This window comes from Amyelois transitella, chromosome 2 (assembly GCF_032362555.1).
Source record: "Amyelois transitella isolate CPQ chromosome 2, ilAmyTran1.1, whole genome shotgun sequence".
Classification (NCBI taxonomy): domain Eukaryota; kingdom Metazoa; phylum Arthropoda; class Insecta; order Lepidoptera; family Pyralidae; genus Amyelois; species Amyelois transitella.
The window spans coordinates 1,947,261-1,974,652 of NC_083505.1; the positions used below are offsets into that span (position 1 = coordinate 1,947,261).

Genomic DNA, 27,392 nt, shown 5'->3' on the forward strand with positions numbered 1-27,392 from the left:
CAATCACTACCTATTTACAATATTAAGCGGAATTTTAGATGAAGTTATTGAATATTTTAATGATACTGACAAAATTTATGTTATTTAATATCCAAAGTATATAAATTGAACCGATGAGATTAGTTTTATCGCAAACAAACAAGTTAACACAAGGACAGACAAACAGGCACGCCCTTTATTCAAAAGATATGAGGAAACGCCTGCCAACGCGGCTCACGGTCTCGGTGACTAAGAATTATTTGAAGACACGTCGAAATCTCCGAAAGAACTTTCAAAGAAATTAGCTTAAGAAGCCGAATCGTTAATTTGAGGAAACAATTATGCGATTGACATGACGTTACATTACGCGCCAAATAACATTGGAGTAACCAAAAACTGTTGTGCACTTACGCAAATCGAACGGAAAACTACAGGCGTGCATTGCACAAGATATTAGTGAGTTCTAATGTGTTGTTGGTAAGGTCGAGATTTGTATAGCTGTTGATGACGATGATGACGTCACGCGCACGCCTCGAAGCCGTGGCCAACTGACGCACCCACCGAGCGTGGAACTGGTTTAACGAGGAGATACGGAGTTACTCGTGCAAGCAGTTGTTCACAGCTAACCAAGTTTGTTTATAGTAGGTTAATAATATGCGATGTTTCTTCCATCTCCGTTTTTTTTTGCTTGTTGTAGGACTGGTATTCAGTTTGGTATCAGTGTGAAGTTGTTTTGAGAAGGAAATACTAGTATTATGTACTTATTTCAAATGGTGTTTAATGATTTTTCAGTGAGCTCTTTGTCTGTTGTTTCGCTATGATTTAAGATTTTAGATACTGTCACAGTGTGATTTGACAAACCTATTCATGTTTTCCTCAATGTGTTACCTTGTGGTTCAAAGTCAATTGTATAAAACCAATTCCGATTGTTTTCAATTTCCCAAATAGTGATAAGTTTATACGAACATAAATACAATTGAAAGATTCATTCATATTTTCGTATTTCATTCAAATAAAAAATACTTATAACCTCATGGATCAAAAAGATTTTATTCGAATATATAGCGATTTCAAGAGTCCCAGTACCCTTTATGATCGCCCTTTATGATCTATATGACCTTCGCAATAAAGATACAACAGAGAAGAATTCCCTTTTTATTCTCATGGTGCTGCACCTAAAACTTCATATCTTCAGAGTCAGCATCTCATCCATTTCACTCAACGCAACAGTCATCATTTCACCCATCTCTTAACGTTCATCACCACTAAATAACAAAACTGTTGATGAGTCAACGGCTTCCTTGTTGGATGTTTGTATGACACACCTTTCGTTGAATACGTAATGTACAGAGTCTTCAAGGACAATACCTTTTACTAGTGTTTCACAATGAAGAATGAATGAAATCTTTATTTGAGTTTGTATTTCTGTAAAAAAAATTTAATACCTTACTTTCGTTAATAAGATACTGGAGATCGCCCGCGACTTTCCTTGCGTGAAAAGTGCACTCTGTCCTTCTCAGTACAAACTATGTCAAAATATCATGGAGTCTGTTCAGTCGTTTTGACGTGAAAAACTGACAACAAACACAGTTTCTCATTTATAATATTATAATTAATTCTTATAGCTATTTGTAAAGCAGAAGGCTAACAAAGTTATGTACTTTTTCTTACTTTCTATAAAAAGTTAAGATTTTTACCAATTTTATTAAAAAAAATTGTGGTGAATTGTTTTTGGTACGGATGAGTTCACTGACTTTCACTAATTAGAAAGATATACTTTATATTGTATATGACATTTCATCAGTATACAAATATTGTAGGAACATAAAGCTATACGTAAGTACTATTAAAATGTATTTATAAGTAAAAAAGCTATAGTCACGAACTACAACCACGCTCGAGGAACTAAAAATTTCCATTGGCACGTTTTCTAGTTTTCTCTAAATATAAAACACAAATAATTTCAACCAAAATCTGCCTCTACCGGCGTATAATTACTTATGTAAAGATACACAAATTAGCAGGTAAATATGAACACACGACTAATTGAGTCATTTTTGTAGAAGTTAAATAAGATCATCATGCACAGTGCCGTGTGGTTCCCGGCACCAATACAAAAAAGGATACGACCACTCCATCTCTTTCCCATGGTTGTCGTAAAAGGCGACTAAGGGATAGGCTTTCAAACTTGGGATTCCTTTTTAGGCGATGGGCTAGCAACATGTCACTATTTGAATCTCAATTCTATCATTAAGCCAAATAGCTGAACGTGGCCATTGGCTCTGTCTACCCCGCAAGGGATATAGACGTGAGCATATGTATGTATGTACTTATAATTCATGTGCTTTGCATATGAATTTTAAAAAAAGATAATAGAGCCATAAATAGTCTCCTCTGGAGTAGCCCGGGGTGCGTCTCTACCAATATTCTTTATTATTCACGCAGCGGGATTCGAACTCGGCACCCCTCGCTTACAAATCCGCAACATTTTTACCAACACGCTACGTGTCTGAAACAACTACCTCGGTACTCAATAACTGATAGAAGTAATACCAAACGGTCACGTACCAACCACGCCTTCAAACAAAGAAATGAATCACCCATTAACATGCAGGATATACATACATACATACATACATATGGTCACGTCTTTATCCCTTGCGGGTTAGACAGAGCCAACAGTATTAAAAAGACTGAATGGCCACGTTCAGCTATTTGGCTTAATGATAGAATTGAGATTCAAATAGTGACAGGTTGCTAGCCCATCGCCTAATAGAGGAATCCCAAGTTTATAAGCCTATCCCTTAGTCGCCTTTTACGACATCCATGGGAAAGAGATGGAGTGGTCCTTTTTTGTAATGGTGCCGGGAACCACACGGCACTGCCGGGAACCACACGGCACGTGTTACGTTGCCTATATGCAGGATATAGGCAAAGTAACACGCCTCTTTCCCGGAGGTGTAGGCAGAGACTACATCTTTCCACTGGCCATTATCTCTGCGTACTTCTTTGACTTCATTCATAAGTTTCTACATATAAGCTCGTCGGTTTCGGATACTCTTGATCTGGTCTTTCGCCAGGACTTGTCTGATCTGATCAACGTTCGTCTAGGCTTTCCACTCCAAGGTTCCCATACACATTCGTTTGATTACCGACGCTTTATACATAGAATGTAATCTTCTGAATTTACGAGAAACCTCTTATTTAGCTACAGAAGAATGTAATCTTCTGAATTTACGAAAAACTTCTAGTTTAGATACAGTGAATGTAATCTTCTGAATTAACGAGAAACCTCTTGTTAAGCTACAGTGGAATGTAATCTTCTGAATTGACGAGAAACCTTCAGTTTAGATACAGTAGAATGTAATCTTCTGAATTTACGAGAAACCTCTAGTTAAGATACAGAAGAATGTCATCTTCTGAATTTACGAAAAACCTGTAGTTTAGATACAGAAGAATGTCATCTTCTGAGTTAACGAGAAACTTCTAGTTTAGATACAGTAAAATGTCATCTTCTGAATTGACGAATAACTTCTAGTTTAGATACAGTATAATATAATCTTCTGAATTTACGTGAAACATCTAGTTAAGATACAGGATGTATTTGCCTAAATGACTTATGCAATAAATAACAATGTAATCGCTGCTATGGCGTCAGTAACGTCCTCTAGATAATGACGGTTGTGACAAACAGACATGGAACACGATATCTTTATTTCTATATACTTAATGTAATAGTCCCTCATAGAGTATGTTATGTTTGTAGCTCATAAACTACTTTACTGTACATATCGTCGTGTTTTTGGAAAGAAATTCCGAGAAAATACTATCTGGATCTCAAAAACATCATTGAACCTAACCATATAACTGAACTCGGCCTTTAAGTTTTCCAAGACTATTTATTTACTCTGTCTACCCCATAATGGGTAAAGTCATGGAACAAGACTGAACTAAATGAAAAGGATAAGTATAATTATTAAATAAATAATTAGATTTTATGTGAATGAAGAAGAGTTGAAGCGAAAAAAAAAGAAGGGATTGTGGCAATTTGAAATGTGTTCTCTGCCTACCCCTCCCAGATATCCCTCACATTTTTCAGAGTATTTTCTGTGCCTTTATCAGGAGAATTGATTGTACATACTGTTTGTAGCACTAACTACATTAAAAAGCGACCACGTATGTGCGCATGAGCACTGCATGACTGAGTCACTGACAAATCCTTTGTTTCATTTGCAAACATCAAAACATAATGCAACCGCGGTGATGGCATATTATGATGGAAGTTTTCATGTTGTTTTATGTGATTCAACTGATAATATATGTGATTATTTATTAAGCCGTATATTTAAGGAACTATCACTGGATGATATTCACGCTATATTTTATTTGTATGGTTATAAGCACTCCTACGTTTTCATTGCCTTAACATTTTTTTTGTATAATATATGGTAGGTATATCGTATGTAAACATCGTATACAAATTTTCCTCCAATTGATTCTGTGACTTCTCACTCAACTAATAAGATTAGTCTTTTCCTTATTATAGTCTCTATGTTGAGGTTCTAGGTTTTTCTATATCACAAATGATTTTTATGGTGTATGCAGAAACAAGTATGCGGGGATTATGGTAAGATAACACCACACCGTTTATCGAAGAAGCAGTCTTTAATCTCCATACAATATAACAAAAAAAACAGACTATTAAAATCTTGTCAATGCCCCGATCCAATTGCCAACAATTTGAAATTTGGAACGCGTTCGAGAACATAGGGTGTGGTTTTTACGAATGTAGGCGCTAAACATCAATCACCAGTTTTCTTGACCCTTGCTCACCTCAACGCGTTCCCCTTTGGCCAATAATCAATTTGTATTGAAGAGAAGGGGAAAGGGTCTTGTTTAATTGGTTAATGAGTTTAGCGCAGCACGTTCTATTTTTAAACGGCGTGCGGCGGCCACGCTCTGCCCGCGTGGCTTTGTTTTGCCCAGATACCGTACGCCATGTTGTATCACCACTTATTTACAACGTGTTAGCTGATACAAAGTAAATTCTGTAACTATGCGTTGGGTGAGAACTTTCCGTTTTATCTTCAAACGTAAATACTTTAATTAGCGTAGTTCCAATTGTTAATTAAACATTGTAAAAATAAATTTTCATCAGCCTGTTATCTGTTTCGCATAATGACTCAATGATAATGATATTTTGAGAAAAGTTATCACTGAACAACAGTTTTCCGCTAGGTGTTTACTGAGTTGAAGATAATGTATTTTGAATCAAATCATCAAATATGATAACTATGTACCTGTATTTTTTTTATTGTACTGTGCCTATTTCTTTTCTTGATTTTGTTTATCATCACAAAACCTTTTGTTTATATTCTATTTGCTTTTACCTACCGTTACAACAACAAAAAACTATATTTTTTGAATTCCATTAAATAATTACTACCATGCCTCATTTCTCCATGTTCTCAATATATGAAAATTCCATCCAAAAAAATCTAACCCCTCCCAGGTCGTCCGGAGCCGACGACGATCCACCGCCGACTGACGACGTGAGAACTCCGAAGCCCCCACGTTAACTACTCTTCTGATAACACCAACCAGCCGCTAATGATCTCCCCCACTCGATAAATTTCATACTAATTCACTAATTTTCACAGAACGTAAAGGTCTATCTACGTTGGTCTGTGTATGCATGATAATTCGCTTACGCAAATGCCTCCTGCTATAGCGAGATTGGCAAGTGTCAACAGTTGATAAGTGTCTGCGCCTGCGCGGGTCATGTATGTTTGTGTACTGTAGTAGGTACCTATATATGTATTAAATTCGATTTTTGTATGTCAATTAATGACACAATCTGGCCTGATATTGAGTGGAAATGTTTTTTTCAGGATGTGACATTGTGATAATCGATTGTTCGGAGGTTGATATCGATTTATCTTTCATTATTTTTACTGCCTATTCTGCGATACGTCTTTTAAACATTTTTCCGAACTATCTAGAAACGTAATGATTATAAACATGAAGTAACATTTACATCATTAACAGAACCGGTTCATATTTTGTACCATTCCTTCGTGATTATGCAGCAGAAAACAAACTGTTTGTCTTTTTGTTAAAAAGATAATTGGATTCAACATGATTATCGGTACCTAAAGGTACTTGTTTAAATGTAAGCTGTCCTCCCAAAAAGTCTTAAAAATAAGTCTAAGTAATTATGTAAATGAACAAAATCAATCATAAATGCAATTAACAATTGATAATTAGAATAAATTGATATGACAAACGCGAAAAATAAATAAAAAATATTGACCTTAAATAAATGAGATCGGACCATAAAAAATGTAATTCGGGGTCGCAATTAAAAAATTAAAACAATACACCGCAGTAAACAAAGTGATTATTTTGATAACCTATCGACTACAGGACCACTAGTTTAGCATGTACAGCATTTATGTAATACTATTACAATTTTAACTAAGAAGTTAATGAGCGAACTTGATTATTCAATAAAATTCGCTCACTCGTGTATAAGATAATGTCTAAAAATCTTTATAATGAACTAATACTGTTCTACAAAATTTAACTATCTGTATAAAAATTTCTTTGCTAAGCATAAAACAAGCATTCGTTGGAACTGACATGAATCAGTTACCATAACCTATCGGGGCGTTACATCGGATGAGTCCATATTCATATTAAAATAGTTTTATATTTAATTTTTACAAGAATTTTTATAGAAGCGTGTAAAAAGATCTTCCTGTATATAAAAATAACTTTTATCCTCATTGTCCAATTCTACTGTAATTTCGTCATTGCTTCCATCGGCCCATTAGCTCAGTTGGTTAGAGCGTCGTGCTAATAACGCGAAGGTCGCGGGTTCGATCCCCTCATGGGCCACGATTCCTTTTTAGTTTTTTTTAGTAATATTATTTTTTTCTTTGTCTCTATCATAAAATATTATGTCTTTTAGGTTTTTCAATTCAACTACCTGACCGCAAATATAAAACGAAAGGTAAAAAGGTTTGCCAATACAATATCACTGACAGAAGAACAAATAGTTTTTTTACCTGACCATTCCACATCAGTACAAACAAGAAAATTGTCAAAAAATAACTTAAAATTAACGCACATAACAGTTAATTACTAATTGTTGATCTCCGCTTTTGTCAGGAAGGTAGGCGTCTTTATGAATAGTTCATAGCATGAAGAAAATCCTTGTCAAAACGAAAGTATAGATTATTTGAGAATTTACTAAAAATAAAGGGGGATTAGTCTTGTAAATACACAACTATCACTACCACCCATTGCTCTGCCAACCTTTCAGTAATCGTCGCCGAATCATGGTAGAGGTAAGCTGTTAGAGAGTTTTTTCTTCTTTTTCTTGACTCCCTACAAAATCTCTTTAGCGTCCCTTAACTTTAGTATCTCAACTCACCCCTATTTTAGGGATAGGGACTGACGATGCACGTAGCCAAACCATTAGTTAATCTGTTATCCTGAAGACCTCTACATTTTTCTTATTATTTGTTAATAAATATTCTTAACAGCATTCTAGTTTGCTTGGTAAATACGGTGGTGAATGTGATTGTGAATATAACGTTTGATGCACCTCCATTACCTTTGAAAGCTATGTTTGAAAAATGGTACGAGTCGCCATCTAGCGGAAGAAATATAAATAACGTCGGTAGCTTAGATCATGACTATCATTACATATGGCCGCATCTATTCCTCTGTATGTATGTTTAGCTCTTCAAAACTACACGACGGATTTTGATCCATTTTTTTAATAGATAAAGTAATTTAAAAGGAAGTTTAATATGTATAAAAACTACCCGGGCGAAGCCGGGGCGGGTCGCTAGTTTATATAAATTCTCACACCAAGGTGCGCAATATCGGTCGACCATCTCTTCGAAGCAGAACAACAAGCGCGAAGATTGCGTGATCCCATTGAGATTAGCCAAGCCCTGCAGTGGCCCTAGGTCCGGTCCGAGCCGGTTTGCTATCTGGGGCCCCGGGGTCGCGCCCCGACCTACGCCTCCCACCAACCCACGGAAGATAACATGCAATTACATGCGAAATTGACTGGTTTGTTTACTTACATTTTGAGTCCCTACTGGTTAAAATAGAGCACAGAGTAAAGCTATGGCAACCGTGCTCTGTGGGGGTTATGCTTATTTATTAAGAAGTCACCTCCAGGCGACTAAGATTTTTAAACTTGGGATTCTTCTTTTGGGCGACGGATTAGCAACCTGTCACTATACGAATCTCAACTTTGCCATTAAGCCAAACAGCTGAACGTGGCCTATCAGACTTTTCAAAACTGTTGGCTCTGTCTATCCCGCAAGAGATAAAAACATAATTATACGTACATACGTATACATATGCTAGCTCATCGCCTGCAAGAAGAATTTATACTTGTATTATGTTTAAAGACACCCTCTTCCTGAGATATGATTAAATTAAATTCAAATTTGAACACAGATAATATATATTTTTTTAATAATAACTTAATTCATAACAAGTTACTATTTCTACTTAAGATGTAGGTATTATGCGTAGGCGCTCATTAGGATGTTTTTATAATGTAGCAAGAGGAATGGCACTGATAAGTTATTTACTCATTCTTGTTTATGAGTTTACTTCTATTTTTAGTCCATATCAGGAGTAAAAATGTCTTAGCAACCATATTAAACAGGGTCACGGAATAATTAATACTGATAATAGGGTTTTATGTAATCACCTGTCTTAAATAATTAGCCTATCATAACAGTCTTAGTTTTCCGAGCGCTTCCCTAACCTCGAGAGGACAACGATACATACATACACACATATAATCACGTCTAGAGGAGACAGAGCCAACAGTCTTGAAAAGACTGAAAGGCCACAATCAGCTGTTTTTCTTAATAATGGAATTGGGATTCAAATATTGACAAGTCGCTTGCGAAACCGCCGAGCTTGCATGAAGAGAGTTATGAATGTGGATGAAGCGAAGGAAATATGCAGAGATCGTGGCAAGTGGAAAGAGGTAGTCTCTGCCTACCCCTCCGGGAAAGAGGCGTCATTTTATGTATGTATGTATTGATAGGTCGCTAGTACAAAGAATAATCCCAAGTTTGTTTACGCTGTACAAAAACTAATCTACGATACGAAGGTGGGTATACTTTTCTATATAGCCCACTGTACTTCCTCCGTCGATGACATGCAAAGACAATATTTATAAAACATCCTATCTGCCGACCCTACGTGGATTACATAATCCTTATCAGACAACAGTTCAGACCCACTGTGCGTCGCGTGACACAGGCCTGTTATCAGTTACTATCAGTGCTCGCGACTTCGTCCGCGTGGAATAGTTGTTTTGGGCATCATTGAAGCCCTCAAGGAGGAATAATTTTCCCCGTTTTTTTTTACATTTTCCATTATTTCTTCGCTCCTTATAGTTGCAGCGTGATGTTATATAGCCTGAAGCCTACCTTGATAAATGGTATATTCAACACAAAAAGAATTTTTCAATTCGAACCAGTAGTTCCTGAGATTAGCGCGTTCAAACAAACAAAATCTTCAGCTTTATAATATTAGTATAGATCACTCTCCTTCTGCGTTAGAAACAGAATAGAATAGATTTATTTTCAAAATTGGATACAAGGTATCACTTATTGACGTCACATAACTTAAATCTAATTATAACTACTACCGCTTCCAAAGCGCATGTGTAGAAGAAGCGGCGGAACAAACTACACTGCAGCATTTTCATAGGACGTCAATTTACAACTATAGATCTCTTAAATCTAAATCGTGGACGAATGCACATTGTCTACATTAAAAAACATGTATGAATGTAGATGTAGTAGAGAGTAAACATGTCAATATCCATACTTCCAATTCAATATTTATTTATTCATGTAAATACAGGAGGACATGTGAAGAAACCTGCACATTCAGCCAAGTGGATGTGTAACCGTGAATCCAATACGAGTAAGGTTAACCTGCAAAGGTTGCGGAGGTCAGATGGGAGTCGCTTCGTGTAAAAACCTGACTCACTCATCTAGGATCCTTTGATTTTCCTTTGAGTATGCCTTTGCATACCCAGGGTTTCTCTCCAGAGAGGTGAGGATGTTGTGACAACTTCGAAAATAGATTAGTACATGGTGGTGGTGGGATTCGAACCTGTGCCTTGCTGCATTGCGGGCATCTTACCGATTCAACCACTGACACTCTCAAAACCTATAATAAGATTCATGGACAAAAGCCATGTGGTTCCCGGCATCAATGCAAAAAAGAATAGGACCACTCCATCTCTTTCCCATGGATGTCGTCAAAGGCGACTAAGGGATAGGCTTATAAACTTAGGATTCTTATTTTGGGCGTTGGGCTAGCAACCTGTCACTATTTGAATCTTAATTCTATCATTAACCCAAACAGCTGAACGTGGCCTATACTCTTTTCAAGGCTGTTGGCTCTGTCTACACCGTCAGAGATATAGACGTATCTATATGAATGTATGTAGATATATAAGATACATGGAAACGAAAGCTACTTATGTATTTATTCTTAAAAATATTCGACTATGCTACGAAATGCTACGATGTTTCAGTTTCGTAGCAGTTCGTAGCGCAGAATTATTAAAAGTAATACTTCGTAGCTACTTATTACTTCTTAGGTTTAATTTTTACCTGCTTTAATCCGTTCCCGTGGGAATCCCTCTCTTATCACTACACTCCCAAGAGAAACTAAATGGCAAATTTCAGTCTCCAACGCTTAGTAGTTTCGATTGTACGTCGTCTATCAGTCAGTCACACAATAACGTTAGAGTTTTATATGTACTGTTTTTTTTACATACATACATATTATCACGTTTTCATACCTAACGGGATAAACAGAGCCATTAGTCTCAAAAAGACTGAAAGGCCACGTTCAGCCATGAGCTTAAAGATGGAATTAAGATTCTAAACAGTGACAGGTTGCTAGCCCGTCGCCTTAAAGAAGAATCTCAAATTAATTAGCCTTAGTCGCTTTTTACGACGTCCATGGAAAAAGATGGATTGGTCCTATTCTTTTTTCTATTGGTTCCAGGAAACACACGGCACGGCGCGATTATAAATACATAAAATAGAATGATTCAGCCTAACAGCTGAACGTGACCTGCCAGTCTTTCAAAACGGCTAGCTCTGTCTACCCCGCATGGGATATAGACGTGATTATATGTATGCATGTATGATTTATAACGCAAACATAATTACAGCCTTACAAACCATAAACCGATAACGGAACATATCCATAGCATAAAATTTCCATGACAACAAAAACACATTGATAAGTGTTATCAATGCGATATTAAAAAGGAGGTTCTCAACAAAACAACTGGAGTGGCTGTTCAGATGAGGGCCGCATGCAAAGTAAGTTAAGTGGTTACCGCTTCACAGTGACCTTGTAACGATTTAAATATATTCAATAGAATCTTGTAACGAAAAAATAATAATATATAAAATATACATATATAAAATAGGAAATATTAAAATTGACGTCCGATGAAAATGGTGCAGTATAGTTTGTTCCGCCGCATCTTCTACACATGCGCTTTAGAAGCGATTAGATTTAAGTGATGTGACGTCAATAAGTGATACCTTGTATCCAATTTTGAAAATAAATCTATTCTATTCTAAAAGTCGATGTCGTAAAAGGCAACTAAGGGATAGGGTTATAAACTTGGGATTCTTCTTGTAGGCTATGGGCTAGCGACCTGTTACTATTTGGATCACAATTATATCATTAATATAAGCCCAAAAGCTGAACGTGGCCTTTCACTTTTTTAAGTCTGTTGGCTCTGTCTAGCCCCGCAAGGGTTATAGTGACTATAAAAATATGTGTGTATGTATGTATCAACAGTACACAGTGAGCGAAATCGGTGCCTAGCCTGGAATTAGATTATTATTGCATGCCAATCAAAAATGTCTCTTTTCATGTGCTCAAGCTGAAAACCGTTTAAAAATTACCCAAAAATAGAAACATTTTAAAACAAGCTCATGCCATAGGGGTAAATGGATATAGCCTGGGGCGAGCCTGTGACCCTGGATGTGACTAATCAGGACTCGTGTACTAAACACGAGTCCGTATTTAGGTATCCCTTTAAAAATAAATGTGACGCAGATGCGTAGCTAAAAATGTTTTCATTTAGGCATAAAAGCGTAAGTTATTTGTTTAACTGGCTGGTTTTAAAGTTAGGTAGGATTTATAAGTGACGTAGGAAAGTTTTTTTTTATCATGCGTATGCCCTGTGGTTCCCGGCACCAAAACAAACAGAATAGGACCTCTCCATCTCTTTCCCATGGATGTCGTAAAAAGCGACTAAGGGATAGGCTTATAAAATTGCGATCCTTTTTTTAGGCGATGGGCTAGCAACCTGTCACTATTTGGATCTCAATTCCATCATCAAGCCGAGCAGCTGAACGTGGTCATTCAGTCTTTCGGGATTGTTGGCTCTGTCTACCCCGTAAGGGATATAGAGGTGACTATATGTATGTATGTATCATGCGCGTATGCGCTGTGTTTTGGAATTCCTTCTCCGCATCTCTCCTCCCCGATATATACAACTTGGGGATTTTTAAGGCAAGAGTGAATAGGCACTATTTGAGCTTGCGTGCATTACCTTAAGGGTCATCTTGATTACCACCAGGCAGATTGAGGTCAAAGACCCTCAAATTATCATAGAAAATACCCCTAATATTTCGTTTTTTTTTTTTGGTGTATGACTGCACCTCTATGAGTTCGATCACCCGATTTCTACAATCGAAGCTTCGAATCGAGACCAGAAACATATAATCTTTTTAAAATTGAAATCGCATTCGTGTCGGTACATTCGTTTAACTTCTACGATGTGAAAAATGGGTTATTTGCTCATAGGGTGTAGCGGGAGTGAGGATTCGGCTCGACCGCCACCAAAGGGAAAATCTTCCGCCAGGCTAGGTGTTATGCCTGGGGAACCGCGGCTCCGACGATGTTGTGTCGGAGGTTGTATATATGCTCCAATCCATGAAATCTTTGCTTGCGCGATTTAGATTTTTCGCTGTTTTTGACTGATAGCGTAGCGTGATTTTATTTTTTTATTGTTGTGACGTGTGTCGTCGACATGTCGTCACACAGGGTTTTTAATAACCTCAACCACTTACCTAAAAACATACATATCATCCTTTGCGGGGTAGACAGAGTCGGCAATCTCTTGAAACCATACCAGACTAACCCATCTTGTATAAGGTAAGTCACACTGTGTTCTTACACAAAGCGACTCTCGCCTGAACTCCGCAACATGCCTGAATGTGCAGGTTTCCTCGTGATGTTCTCATCACGGTAAGATCATTCATTTAAATGACCATCCAAAACAAACTTTCACTTCGAGACGTTCGATTGCAATGTCGTAAGCCGTTATCAATGTAGTGATAACGGAACGATATCTTATCAGCGTTATCACGTGACGCTGTTGACAATATACGGATGCCGGCACGGGCTGGGGGCGTGATGGAAAAATTAGCCGATTTAAATTTGATAACGTATGACTTGACACATTGTTATTGTATAGAATTGTATTAATTTAGTTTTGCCTTTAAATTCGTAAACTTTAAAAATCCATTGTTATATCTACTAATTATTTTAACCAATAATTTAAATATTTGTTTGTTTGTTTGTTTTCTTTTCACGTCAATAAAAAGAAAATAATGAATATGAATTAAGCAAGAGTTATATGTAAGGATCCCGGCATTGGAAAGAAGTAGTTTCTGCCTACCCCTACGGGAATAGGCGTGATCATATGTTTCTAATAAATTACAAAAGAACAGTGTCGTGTGGTACCCCCCACTTTAGAATTGGACCACTCCATCTCTTCCCACGGATGTCGTGAAAGGCGACTTAGGGATAGTAAAATAAACTTTGGATTTTTTTTGGTGATGGGCTAGCAACCTGTCACTATTTGAATCTTAAAAAAATCTCTGAGCTACTGTTGGCTTTGTCTACTCAAAAAGGGATAAAGACGTGAAAATAATAAAAAATGTCTAGGTTGTAATTAGATATTAGTAATCATTTTTGTACACCTGTCGCAATGTATTGTCTAAATAATATAGTTACATTGAAACCATGTGCAGTATGTCAACTCAGCGAATTCCGTCAATTTCAACAGTGAGTTAATTGATAAGTCAGTCACCTTTTCCTTTAACATAAAAAACTTGCATGCTCTTAAATTATTTCTTGCCATTTTTTACGTTTCATGCGATATCTTAATGTGGTTTCAGAGCTTTCGGCGTGTTTAAGGTTATCAATTAAGGTCTTATACTGTTTGCAATAGTTCATTCATAAAAAACATATACGCTTGTCTTATTACACATAAAATTTGTTATTAAAATCTGTGATTATGCGCCTATGAGTGAGATCTAAGATTGTGTAAGTCAGGTTTTTGCAGGGGAGCCTAACCCATAAATAAGTACCATCTAGTCCCTTGAATACGTAGGTTCCCTACCCGTTACTATGTTTTCCCCCAATGTTAGAGAATCAGTTAGCGATCAAACTAATGTGCGTAACTCTAAAGTCCTTGGTACCTTTTAAGTATCACACTTTTGCCCGAGCAGCTGAATTGTTTTGCAAACGTCAATGTTAATCATAGGGCCGTACAACTGAACGTGGCCTTTCGGTCTTTTCGAGACTGTTGGCTCTGTCTACCCCGCAAATCATATAGACGTAACTACATCTATGTAGACTTCGTAAATTTGGAATTCTTCTTTCGATATTTATATAAAAGGCGATAGGCTGGCAACTTGACAACAAAGCCAAATAGCTGAACGTGGCCTGTCAGTCTTCACATGACTGTTGGCTCTGTCTTCCCCGCAAGGGATATAGACGTTATTATATATATATGTATCATCAGTTAAACGATCTGTGAATGTTAATAAATATGGCCGACACTCATTTACCACTCGATTCCCGCGTGTACCGTGGGAGCGGCGATATCTTATCGCATTTAGATTATTCACAACGCGAATAACACTGTTCTGATAAAAAAGAGGCAATAAAACGTTAAATACACGTATGTCTCGTTTTTATCCTTTACGGAGTAGATAGAGCCATGTCACAAGGCAAGGCAGCTTTGACAATATTTAACTTACTTCGTGGCTAACTCGATCTGTGTTAGCTGTCCCATATATATTTATTTATTACTAGAGGCCGCCCGCGATTTCGTCCGCGTGGAAACCCAATCATAACGTTACAATGAATATAGCGGAAACTCCGGGATAAAAATTAGGCTTTATGTTATTCTGGTTCTTCAGCTACCTACATACCAAATTTCATCGTAATCGATTCTGTAGTTTTTGCGTGAAAGAGTAACAAACATCCATACTGACATACTCACAAATTTTCGCATTTATAATATTAGTAAGATATGGTCCGAAGTGAGTTAGTTTTTCCTGCAAAGGTGACGAAGGTATGACGGGAATCGAATGCAAAGAGTTTAAATGTGCATCAAACGAAACAAGTTGCCATGATCTCTGTCTACCCCTCGGGGAAAGAGGCGAGGATTCTATTCTATATACGTATGTTGAAAACCAGAAATATCGACATTTCAGTGCTTCTAATATAAGAACTAGGTATTCCCAAAGAATAAAGGTTAAACCACCCTGACGTCACAAGAATGATAAAAAAATCCATGTAACGGGTTATCATTCACAATTTTATCGGAATTTCGCACGATATTTATAATTCACGAGGAAATTCTTGAACTGCCCTTTGCCAACAAACGATTATCGACACAGAGCACTGCACTACAACTATTTATTTTGTAAAAGTAAGATATAGAAAACGGTTATCAAAAAAAAAATACGTATTAGTTTTACAGATTTACTTATCGTTCAAGGTTTACGTAGACTTCGGAAAAATTTAGTTTTTTTATTATTTCTATCAATTGCTTTAAAAACTACTAAACCGATTACCTATGATACCCGTAAAACTTGAATATCATATCATAAACTAGAGATTTACTTGGATTTGGCCGGTATGCATTTTTCACACATACAAATAATTAATTTTTGCTCGAATTCGGAATAAAAGAACTCACTCGTCGAATGTCGAAACTTTATACTAATTCAATTAAAAATGTCACGCTTTTGATAAAATTTTATAGAAATTTAGCTAATATCAGAATTGCACACAGGCTACAATAATTTTTTAATGCGAGCGAGTCCGTGAGGTAATTCTAGTCATTAATAATTCAGAGTATCTATAGTGGGTGTAAAAAGACATTCACCAACCTCGTAGCAAATTGTGACTATCGTAGCAGGCGCCTTCTCATGATCCCACACGCAACGGCTACGAACTGCTACGACCGCTACGAGATAATATCACACTTTTTACTTAATTATCTAGTTTCTTTATTGTTCGCCGGTTGACTGGAAGAGATCCCTTCATGGGATAAGTCCGACATTGCGTGTGATTTTTTTCTTTTATAACTATGTAAGTACTATTTCTTGTGACTGTGCAATGAAGATATTACAAACAAACACCCACAGTATTTTTATTTATTTATCGATACTTCGAATAATAAACAGTGAAATTAAATAATTAGGTATTAATAAATTTAAATAATTTATAGTTTAAAGTTTATTTTTAGTTTGAAGTTCAGTTTCCCTCCGGGAAAGATCGTGATTTTATATAAGTATGTGCCTTGTGATTCCCTGCACTAATAGAAAAAAGAATATGACCACTCCATCTCTTTCCCCGTGGATGTCGTAAAAGGCGAGTAAAAGAAAAGCTTGCTTGCAAGGGATATACATACATACATATGGTCACGTCTATGTCCCTTGTGGGATAGATAGAGCCATCAGTCTTGAAAAGACTGAATGGCCACGTTCAGCTATTTGGCTTAATGATAGAATTGAGATTCAAACAGTGACAGGTTGCTAGCCCATCGCCTAAAAAAGAATCCCAAGTTTGTGAGCCTATCCCTTAGTCGCCTTTTACGACATCCATGGGAAAGAGAGGGACAAGAAGATGGCAAGGGATATAGACGTGTTTATATGTATGTGAGTATGTATAAATTTTGAGATCCTTGAAAGTGACGTCGCCAAGGACATGCGTACGTGACGGGCTGCCCGTGCGCAGCATTATCTATAGTTATTTTCCTGCGCAGAGACCTCGATAAAAGACAAAACATAGACAACCTTGATTGATGGCCAAACTATTGTTTTAAGGAAACAGATATTTGTTTACATATGATGTTTGTATTAATAATATATATATATATAAATAATATAACTTTGCGTCTATAATAAATTTAAATCCCATCTCGGCCATGTACCAACGGCTATTTCAAAGTTATGAGTACATTAGTTTGAATACTAACCGATGCTGTTACGGTGAGGGAAAACGAGAGGAAATCTGCCGTTCAGGCAACTGGACGTGTAACCATATGATCCAATAAGGGTTAGGTTTACCTGCAAAATTTGCGGAGGTCAGATGGGAGTCGCTTCGTGTAAAAACTTACATTGTGCCGGGTGGTTCCCGTTATCGATAAAAAAATGGGATTTGGATTCTTCTTTTAGGCGATAGGTTAGCAATCTTAACGTGGCCCTTTCAGGCTTTCAAGACAGCTGGCTCTGTCTACCCCGCAAGGTATATAGACGTGATTATATGTATATACGTATGTACCTTACATTGCTTTTGGGGTTATATTTTACTGTATACCATATTTCCAGTAGAATTTTTAACATTTCACATTTTTATGCAGATAAAATGATCATCAATTGACCGCGTGATGTGACCGAATGACGCGTCATCGTCTGACGACGGCGCTCCGATGCGTCACGCCTGTCACTAATTGACGCGGGCTGACGAATTTTTGTCATTTTTACGTGGATTTCGTCATTACTTAGCGTAACTGTATTATATCATATAATCTCTATTGTACCGGAAAAAGAACGGTCACAGACGCAAAGTATATACGAAAGGAAGACTTTTTTTTTCGTGTTTTGTAAACATTTTCTTATACTGACTACCTTATCCACTAATTAAAAAAAATACTTATTTATTTAATAATTTTTATTAATTTAAACTTTATTGTGCTAAGTACAAATGTATAGCACAATTGGCGGACTTGATGCTAGAAGCATTATCTACCAGTCAACCATTCGCTCTGACAGAGAACTTATGTATGTGGGGTCAATCACCTTACAAATAATCAATCACTTTACAAATAATTGTGCCGTGTGGTTCCAGCACCAATAGAAAAAACAAAAGAACTACCCCATCTCTCTCCCATGGATGTCGTAAAAGGCGACTAAGGGATAGGCTTATTAACTTGGGAATCTTATTTATGCGACGGGCAGCAACCTGTCACTATATGAATATCAATCCTATCATAAACCCAAACAGCTGAACGTGGCCTATCACTTTTTTCAAGACTTTCGGCTCCGTCCACCCCGCAAGGGAAATAGACGTAATTTTATTTATGTATGTACATATGTAAACAATTACTCCGTTTTAGATTTCAACAAACCAAGCAAAACAAAACCCAACCCAATGTAAAATAAAACATAATCAATTTTCAGCTTTTCACGAACAGAATTTCCGTATGTTTGCGTCACCTAATTGGACGGAAGATTTTTTTGCATTACATTGACTGTAGGTAATAAAGCAATGATACTTAACATTTTTAATCTGTTAAATAAGTGTTAATCTAATATCTTACGATATGAGATTAACACTTATGGACGTGTGGTGTTCAAAGTTCAAAGTGAAATTATGTGATACAAGCTGTGCCTGAGACTTCGTCCGCGTGGAATAGTTATTTTGGACATCATTGAAGCCCTCGAGGATGAATAATTTTCCCTGATTTTTTTCGCATTTTCCATTATTTGCTCCTTATAGTTGCAGCGTAATGTTATATAGCCTAAAGCCTTCCTCGATAAATGGTCTATTCAACAAAAATAATTTTTCGAACCATTAGTTCCTGAGATTAGCGCGTTCAAACAAACAAACTCTTCAGCTTTATAATATTAGTATAGATTAAACTGATGGCTGTTCGTGGACCTTGCACTTTTGTTGTGATACTGCAATTAAATGGCAAATAGATACAGTTGGATTGTAAAATATCTAGATTTATAAAGATGAATAAAATATATGTATATCTACTTAAAATTACGCCTCTTTCCCGGAGGGATAGTCAAAAACTACATCTTTCCATTTGCCGCGAACCTGGCATATTTATTTATTTATTTATTCTGTATTGTAACAATCACAATTAGTAAATTACAATATGCGGACTTAATGCTAATGCATTGTCTAACAGTCTATGTACCATTGGGTAAGCAGAAAGCATACATACATACATATACATACATTTACGTATACGGGGTAGACAGAGCCAACAATCTTGAAAAGACTGATAGGCCACGTTCGACTGTTTGGCTTGATGGTAAAGGTTGCTAGCCCAGCCAAGCGTATCCCTCAGTCGCCTTTAGCGAAAGCGCAACTTTTGGGAAAGAGATGGAATGTTTTTATTCTTTTTTCTATTTGTGCCAGGAACCACACGGTTTTAGTAAATTAGGAGATATTTTTGGTAATTTTATTATAATTTATTGTGCATTTACATTTTCTTAAGTACAGTAGGCGGACTTAATGCTTATAGCCTACCATTTGAATCTAGAATATCATCATTCGAATGTAGAACTTTTACCAGTCTTGCACAACGAACAAAAAACTAAATTTACGTAAATAACATTTCAAATAAAGGATATAGATACATAAATCATGCGAACGATGCGTGTGCGCTGTTTATCGACAACTTTGCGTAACATTTTTAAAGAAACAGTCATCATAACAAAACTTATCTGATACAAAGAGACACTATCTGCACTGAATTAATGCCAATTCACACAAAGACATATTTAATTGCTTCCAAATTAGATAAGACTGCTTCATTTTCATTGATTTAATAATTTGGCACATAAAAAGCCTACCCACACTACTTACATGTTATTTAATTAACGTGTAAAAAATTAACCTTTGCTTCAATACATACTAATTATATACATACATACATATCATCACGTTTATATCACTTGCGGGGTAGACAGAACCAACAGTCTTGAAAAGACTGAATGGCCACGTTCAGCTATTATGCTTAGTGATAGAATTGAGATTCAAATAGTGACAGGTTGCTAGCCCATCGCCTAAAAGAGGAATCCCAAGTTTATAAGCCTAACCCTTAGTCGCCTTTTACGACATCCATGGGAAAGAGATGGAGTGGTCCTATTCTTTTTGTAATGGTGCCGGGAACCACACGGCACTATAATTATATTCCTGGCTTTAGTCCTGGTTGCGTCCTTACTTGTCTGGGAAGAAGCCTGAGAATCCGCTGGTAATTATGATCACTGAATCTCAATTTTACATTAAGCCAAACAGCTGAACGTGGCCAAATCAATCTTTTCTAAAGTGTTGGCTCTGACTACCCCGCAAGTACATGAATAAATATATAATTATGTATTACACGAAGGGACTTTCGTCATCCCGTTGTCTGAATGTGCAGGTTTCCTCACGATATTGTCACTCACTCTCAAAGCATTGGTAAGCGCATTCAAACTAGTATATAGTAATAGAATCACTAAATTTTTTTTAAATAGATTATTTAATAAGTATTTCTACCAATGGTGTGTTCTTTTCCAGAGTTTATTTGAAACACTAGTTAAAAGACTAGTAGGTAAATACCAAAAATAATAAGTATTTCTACCAACGATGCTCTTTTCTAGAGTTTATTTGAAACACTAGTTAAAAGACTAGTAGGTAAATACCAAAAATACCACCTTATCCCGGCCCACCTCTTGAAAATTGCAGTGCGCCGCATTCTCCCAACTCCCTACAATTAAACTTTGACCTTTGTCTGCTGCATAACAACATACCTTTCTCTAGAATGTATAAAAAGCTTGCATCAAGTCTGTATCTTGATCAAATTAAGGACGTCCTGGTAAAGGGTCAGGTCAAAAGTACCCGAAACCGCCGAGCTAGTATGAAGAGAGTTATGAATGTGGATGAAGCGAAGGAAGTATGCAGAGATCGTGGCAAGTGGAAAGAGGTAGTCTCTGCCTACCCCTCCGGGAAAGAGGCGATTTTATGTATGTATGTATGTATCAAGTCTGTAGGAAGCATACTTAAACTAGCGACCCGTCCCAGCTTCGCACGGGTAGCATTTATACATATAAACCTTCGTCTGGTATCACACTATCTTTTAAATCTCGAAAGAATACTGCAACAGAATCTGTTGTGTATAAAAAGAACTATTAGTTTAATCCCGCGCACTTTAAATTAACCTTTAACCTTTTCTTGGGGATTAACCCAATGTATGAAGCGAAAGTATTTTAGTTAGATATTTCAGTAAAATAGTATACGACTATAGTTTGTTCTATAAAACAAAAAGATGCAATTTTATCCATATTAGAATGTACTTTTACGACAAAATTGTTTTTAATTTTCTATTCAAAATATTTATGGTGTCTAAATATACATACATATAATCACGTATATCCCTTGCAGGGTAGACAAAGCGAACAGTCTTGAAAAGACTGATATGCCACCTTCAGCTGTTTCGCTTAATGATAAAATTGAGATTCAAATTGCGACAGGTTACTCGCCAATCGTCTGAAAAGAAGAATCCCAAATTAATTGGCATATCAGTTAGTCGCCTTTAACGACATCCATCGGAACATGGAGTGGTCCCATCTTTTTTCTAATATTGCCAAGAACCGCACGGCAAACGAAAATTAACGTCCATTTATATCTAGGAATACTGCATTTCAAGTGCAAACCTGCAAAATCGATAGAGCAAGTTCAAGGCTGTGTACTTGCGCGCGGCCGCCCCCAATGTCACCCCCGCCCCCCTCCCCCTCCCCCGGGCCGCCTGATGACGTCAAAGAGCCATTCATACACCCCCAGCACCCCCGGTCGATAGGTTAGCTAGGAGAGTTTTGGTACAAGTTATAAGAGGTAGTACATTTGTTGGTTAGGAATATTATTGTACATCGTATGTATCGTAAGACTATTTTACCTGTAATCCTTAATGAAGAATGTTTTTATTTGTACAAACGTATGTTACTGCCTACCCCAATTGAGGTAGGCAGATTAGGATTTCCAGTTGCTACGATCCTTACAGACCTCTCCCGATTCCTCTACACTCATCTCTCTTTTAGAGCATATTCGACGGATGCGTAATTTGGTCCTTGAAAGTTAGACAGAATCAACAATGTCACTAAGACTGATAGTATTGCTTAAAGTTGAAATAGAGAACAGGTTGCTAGCTCGTCGCCTAAAAGAATCCCAAATTTTGTGAATGAATGATTGTATGTTGTGTATTGTATTTTTTTTGTGAATGAATGATTGTATGTACTGTAATGTGATTTACGAGTATGTTCAATCACTTTGTGATGAGTCGATTTTCGTACTTCAACTCGTACGTATGTTAAAAAAATATTACAGAGTAAATAACTTTTTGACGACATTAACTTTTCGACAACTTGACAATTAGGTGCTAAAGAACACATTTAAGTCCAAGAAATAACCCAATTTCGACGGAAAAGCCATTTTACAATATTACTCCGCTACCGCTTATGAATCAAGCCTTACAATCCTTCAGAGAGAACTGCGGAGTTCCGAGAGATTCACAGTTTTGGTATTTCTGTGAGTGTTATAAAGAAATGCGCAGGGCCATGAATGAAACATGCATTGCGCAGTTTGGAAATCCTTGTTAAATCTGAAAAAAATGTATTATTTAATGATATACTTGATAGTGATAGAAGTAATACATAAGTTTCAAAAAAAATTTTTTTTCACTCAAAATACCTATGCTTCTACAGATTAGTAAGGTTTTAAAAACATGTTTTAATGTTAAACATTTCAGATGTAATTTTGTTTGTAATTTACACTGTCTAATGAAAAAAAATCTCCTATACTTTCTGCTTAAAAAAACTCCTGTATTTCTTTCAAATATTCATATTCATATTTATTCATATTTTTCATATTCATATTTATTTATTTCTTAACAATACAATTGTGTTGAAAATTTTGTAAAATAATACCACCACCATCCCAATAGCATTACAAATTAAAATACATAAAATCGAATTAAAATCAAACATAGAAAAGTGGATAAATGTCAAACAAAATAAAATAGTAATAATATGTCAATGTCGTAATCGTGGGTCGGTAATCGTATTTCGCTGTGTCGTCGCTATTTGCGATTTAAATAATCATCTAAGGAGTAGAAGCACTTTTTCAATAAATAAATTTTTAATTTGTCAATAAAATGCTTTGTATACAGCAAGTCCTTCAAGTCCATGGGCAGTCTATTAAAAAACTTTACTACCTGGTAATGAGCACTGTGCTTCACTACTAATAACCGGGCTACTGTACCTGTAACAAAATCTTTTCGTCTACTTGCTTCTCTTTTAAGTCGTTCCTCATGAGTCTCATAGTCATTAACATTTTTAGCGAAATGTGACAGCAATACCAAAATATATAAACTTGGTACAGTTAATATACCCAAACGAATGAAGTGGTCTTTGCACGACTCTTGTTGACGTATACGTGTTATAATTCTTATTGCCCTCTTTTGCATAACAAATGCCCTTTTCACGTTATAATCGTAACTAGCCCCCCAAAACAGTATGCTATACCTTAATTTAGATTCTACTAAGGCATAGTAGACCAATTTAAGGTGTTCCGTACCTACTTCTTCCCTGAGACTTCTTAGTACATAGCAAGCCGAACTTAGTTTTGCTTCAATATCGTCAAGCTCGTACTTCCAATTTAACAGGTAATCAACATGGACACCCAAAAATTTTACACTTTTAACTAAAGGCAAAGGCTTATTATCCAGAGAAATGCTAATACTTTCCTGATTTTGTGTATTCGTTTTTATTAAAATTAAATTCGTTTTGGAAGCATTGACAACAAGGCCATTTGCATTAAACCAATCGCTAACAGTTTTTAGGGAATTGTCCACAGATTGTTTTAGATTTAACATATTGTCGGCTGATATTATTATATTAGTGTCATCTGCGTACAGTATTAATTTAATTGATTCTGGATCAGTGGCGGAGGTGAATTCAACTAAATCATTCACAAATAAGGTGAAAAAGACAGGTCCCAGAATACTACCTTGCGGTACTCCTGTTTTGATATTTGATACACGTGATTTATAAACTTTCTCACAATTATCTCGATCCGAACCAGTTGAACCTGTTATCTGCACAAACATTCGCCTATTTTGCAAATATGATCTGAAAAGTTGTAGGACTTTACCTCTTATCCCATAATGAAATAGTTTTTCTAGCAACAATTCATGATTCACTGTGTCAAAGGCAGAACTTAGATCCAAAAAGACGCCAGAAACATTTTTTTTGTTATTTATAGCACTAGTAATATCGCTAATAAGAGCATTTATTGCATCCAAGGTTCCTACTCCTCTCTGGTATCCATATTGCCTTATATTTAATATACTATTTAAGTTTAAATGACGTACTAATCTGGATTTCATTGTCTTTTCTAAAATTTTGGACAATATAGGCAGAAGTGAAATGCCTCGATACATTTTTGGATCCAGTTTTGACCCCTTTTTATGTATGGGAATTATCTTAGCCAACTTTCAAAACATCCTTAGCTAATAAAAGCAGTGAAAAAAAATCAAAACGGTTTTTTTCGGTTTGTTCCTTGGCTCGGCTAATCGAATATGGTAGTAAATAAATATTCATAGTGGAACAAATTATAATTTAAATTGGTACGAAAATTGCTTAATTTAAATTATAACACAGGTTTAAAATTAATCCCATTTATAGTCGGCGCGGTGTCGCGAAAAGAAGGAAATACCCGAACAGCAACCAAAAACAAAGAAGAAATTTGATCAAATAATAGCTCTAACTATCAACGTCATAACTGATATTTCCCGTTTATAATAACGCGCCGTAACTAGTAATAATATCAAAATAAATAAATTACTAATAAATATACGGGACAAATTACACAGATTGAGTTAGCCTCGAAGTAAGTTCGAGACTTGTGTTACGAGATAATAATTTAACGATACTATATTTTATAATAAATACTTATATAGATAAACATCGAACTGAACTTTCTCATCATGCCCTGACCGGGATTCGAACCCGGGACCTCCGGTGCCACAGACAAGCGTATTACCGCTAGGCCACAGAGGCCGTCAATGATAAGCCTTCATATTGTCTACATTTGCCTTCTTAATAACAAAAAAATAATTTAAATTATAGTTTTGCTTTGTTTTATGTAAGTGTTTTTTTTATTTATTTATTTCTTATTCTGGAACAACACCCTGTAATCAATTTGTTTCCTTCCACCCCCTTTTAGCCTGAGTTATTGCGGTAACCCCCATAATGCGTTTATTGACCTATAGTTTTAGTCCGAAGTTCCGGTCCTGTAAAAATAGTTACGTTAATTATTTATTTGTTTAAACTTTATGCATGTAAAATGTACAACAGGTGGACTTAATGCCACAAGGCATTCTCTGCCAGTCGAACCTTTGGACCAAACTGAGATGATGCGATAACTGTAAGAAATATATAAATATGAATAGGTTACATAATACACTTACATATAATAGTTTACATACATAAGTAAAGGGCCTCTGTGGCGCAGCGGTAGTACGCTTGTATCTAGGAGGTCTCCCGGGTTCGAATCCCGGCCAGGGCATGATGAGAAAAGAACTTTTTCTGATTGGCTATTTCGTAACACAAGTTTCGAACTTACTTTGAGGCTAACTCAATCTGTGTAATTTGTCCTGTATATGAATACGAGAGGACAAATTACACAGATTGAGTTAGCCTCAAAATAAGTTCGAAACTTGTGTTACGAGATACCAACTCAACGATACTAGGTATATTTTATAATAAATACTTATATAGATAAACATCCAAGACCCATTCCAATCAGAGAAAGTTCGCTTCTCATCATGCCTTGCCAGGATTCGAACCCGGGACCTCCAGTTTCACAGACAAGCGCTCCGCTGCGCCACAGAGGCCATCAAAATGTCTTAACATGTGAATAATGTCATAACATGTAAATACTCTGTCTACTCCTCCGAGGATGGCACTTGATTTTATGTCCGTATACAGTAAATACTCTGTCTACTCCTCCGGCGATGGTACTTGATTTTATGTCCGTATACAGTAAATACTCTGCCTACTCCTCCGGGGATGGTACTTGATTTTATGTCCGTATACAGTAAATACTCTGTCTACTCCTCAGGGGATAGTACTTGATTTTATGTCCGTATACAGTAAATACTCTGTCTACTCCTCCGGCGATGGTTCTTGATTTCATGTCCGTGTATCTCAGTGAACTCGCAGCATTGAATGGCTGGAGGTCGTGGGCGGCATGACGTCAAAACGCCTTCGCCCGCCGCCCCTCAACTTGACATTCGTAGGCTGTATCGATCCACACCCCCCTCACCCCCCCTTCAGAGCCGGGACCATGTTTACATTCTGAATGTGAATGAAATCTTGCCGGTTAACCTTCCGTGGAAATGATGGGTAATGTTGGACCATGAAGTGTAGTAATACATAACATTTTTATTGTAATCTTTGCCGTGTGGTTCTTGACACCAATACAAAAAAGAATAGGACCACTCAATCTCTTTCCCATGTATGTTGTAAAAGGCGACTAAGGGATGGGCTTATAAACTTGGGATTCTTTTTTAGGCGATGGGCTAGCAACCTGTCACTATTTGAATCTCAATTCTATCATTAAGGCCATGAAAGAGGCCATTCAGTCTTTTCAAGACTATTGGCTCTGTCTACCGCTCAAGGGATATAGATGTGACCATATATATGTATGTATGTATCCTGTAATCTCATATTGCTTCTTGCGCCGCCTTCTGTATGCTGTGAATATTATTCTCTCCATCCATCACTTGTGATCTGAAAGAAATCGCTATAAGCTATAAGACTTCCAATTGTACTACAGACATATAAATTGTCACGTCTATATCCTTTGCGGAGTAGACACAGCCTGAAAGAAAAGACTGAAAGGCAACGTTCAACTCTTTGGCCCGATGATAAAATTGAGATTCTAATAGTGACAGGTTACTAACCCATCGCCTAAAAGAATCCCAAGTTTATAAGCCTATCCCTTATTCATTTAATTCATTTTTAGATAAATCTTAACTGTTGTTGGTTCTGTCTACCCCGCAGGGGATGTAGACATGACTGTTTGTGTGTCTTTTGGGTATTGGTTATAATGCCAGCCCATTAGTTCGCGTTTCTGGGTTCGATTTTGAAGGTATTTGTGTTCATCGTGCCACAAGGAATCCTCTCGATTGCCTTCTCATTGTGATCAGATTTTGTATGTGGGTGTCTTTCTGA

General features: G+C 36.6%; 1 non-coding gene across 1 annotated transcript; it reads left to right on the forward strand.

The window, feature by feature from the left end:
• The first annotated feature begins 6,805 nt into the window (after positions 1-6,805).
• Positions 6,806-6,879, forward strand: Trnai-aau (transfer RNA isoleucine (anticodon AAU)). Its single transcript has one exon. It is a non-coding gene; the product is annotated as a tRNA-Ile (tRNA).
• Positions 6,880-27,392: the final 20,513 nt, after the last annotated feature.